This window comes from Austrofundulus limnaeus, unplaced genomic scaffold, assembly GCF_001266775.1.
Source record: "Austrofundulus limnaeus strain Quisiro unplaced genomic scaffold, Austrofundulus_limnaeus-1.0 Scaffold3, whole genome shotgun sequence".
NCBI lineage: Eukaryota > Metazoa > Chordata > Actinopteri > Cyprinodontiformes > Rivulidae > Austrofundulus > Austrofundulus limnaeus.
This window is the reverse complement of record NW_013952405.1, coordinates 7,479,657-7,481,223: the sequence shown is the minus strand read 5'-3', so window position 1 is coordinate 7,481,223 and position 1,567 is coordinate 7,479,657.

The window sequence follows — 1,567 nt, the reverse complement described above, 5'->3', positions numbered from 1 at the left end:
TGTGTGTGTGTGTGTGTGTGTGTGTGTGTGTGTGTGTGTGTGTGTGTGTGTGTGCGTGCATGCACATACTGTAAGCCTGTGCACCAGCCTCTTCCTGCTGCAATGGGTCGTTTCTCTGAGCACTCGAAGAGAGGATGCAGCTCTGATGATCAGACTCCTGTCACCGCTCCACTGATCAGAGCACAGGGGAAGAGAAGCAGCATGCCACGAGAGGAATCAGGGGCCAAAGACAGGCAAATGAGATAACAGGAGGCCTTACCCACTCAAGAGTTTCAGTTTTTCTTAGTATTTAGCATCTCATAAAAGTACTCATTGCAAACTATCAAATAAAACATACAAAAAAGTCATCCTGAACTTTTTCTGATATGCAGTTTGACAGAGTTTATTCAAGGAGTTCTCCAGGTACATTGACATGCAGCTCTGAAATGTGGGTTCACACTCAAGATAAACAAAGTATGCAGCTGAAACCACCAAAAACCACATAGAAGCAGGGATATGGTTTTTTTTAGTGTCACAGAAGCAAGATGTCAACAATGAAAGACTGATCCATCCAGCCTTTGGAGCCAGAGTCTAACTCAGATTGAGAGGAGAAAGAAAACGACAGACATGCAAGAACGCAAATTTGTGAAATTTGTAAGCCGGAAGTCCATGACCTCATTTAGATGTTCCACAGCAAATACTGTGATGTTAGGTTTACAAGTGATGCAATCGCACCATCCCCGGCTGCCCCTGTGCGTTGGCCCAGTGTGGTGTCCCGGCATGTGGTCCTGCACCTCCGAGTTTTTGTAACTCTGCAAAAGCTGTATGCGCCGTGCACCATTCAAATGGTTTGTTTGTCTGTCAAGCTTTTGCTTTCCTACTTACAACATTTTCACAAGTTATAAAGTGTACTTCCACGTGTCCTTTTGGAAAAGTCTACAACAACATAAGCGCCAAATACAAACACCTCCACCGCTGGCAAGGGTGTGAGCTCCATAGGAATAACTGAACATACTGAAATATAAAAAATTCAACTTTTCTGCACTTCTAGAGACTCCAAATCATTGACGGGTCTAGGTTTTTTCTGAGTAAGGGGCCACCGAGGAGCCACAATAGTCATAGATGTCAAGTATTTGTTCAGCATCCTTACACACAAATCCCTTTAGTTAAGGTGTATATATTTAACCAGTCACATGCTTAAACTCCTGTAATGTAATGTCATTTTAAAAAAGCTTGCAAATTTCCCCTTCCCAATTGTACATGCATTTTTACAGTACATAGATAAAATACTATCAAACACGTAGCGAAGTGAGAGCCACCATTTGTGAGTTGAAAGACTTTTTCTGCAGAACTGTTCAAATTTTAAGAAAAGAAGACTTCCGTCAGCTTGATTCATGCTGGACTTTTCTATTTGGCTCATTAGCGCCTCTATTGTTTGGACATGGAACTGCACCCAGCATCATCGTTTTTGGACAAAGGAGTGACAGGACAGGGGCATTTCAGAGGGCCAATCAAATTTCAGCAKGGGCCAATGCCCCCAGAACCGCCCCTGCTCCAAGTACACAACAAAATGTAGTTAAGGCCAAAA